The sequence below is a fragment of the Salvelinus sp. IW2-2015 genome, linkage group LG20 (assembly GCF_002910315.2).
Source record: "Salvelinus sp. IW2-2015 linkage group LG20, ASM291031v2, whole genome shotgun sequence".
Taxonomy (NCBI): domain Eukaryota; kingdom Metazoa; phylum Chordata; class Actinopteri; order Salmoniformes; family Salmonidae; genus Salvelinus; species Salvelinus sp. IW2-2015.
In genome coordinates, this window is record NC_036860.1 from 59,996,358 (window position 1) to 59,996,656 (window position 299).

Sequence of the window (299 nt, forward strand, 5' to 3'; positions counted from 1 at the left end):
GGTTTGTACTTTCCAGGGAGATTTTCCTTGCTTTGTGCTGCTTCTCTCTCTCTCTGGTCTAGACTGGGTTACTATTGATTGATTTATGCAGTATAAAAACATACAGAGTAGACATTTGAATTGACTTTATGATTTGAAATCATGACACACAGACCTCTAATAAAGACCGGCTAACGTTTTGCCCTGACCTTACCAATGAGTTTTATTTATTTATATATATATATTGACCTTACCAACATGGGGGTTCCAAATTACATATGTTGCAAAACGTGTGCTAGACGTCACTTCCTTCAAAGACC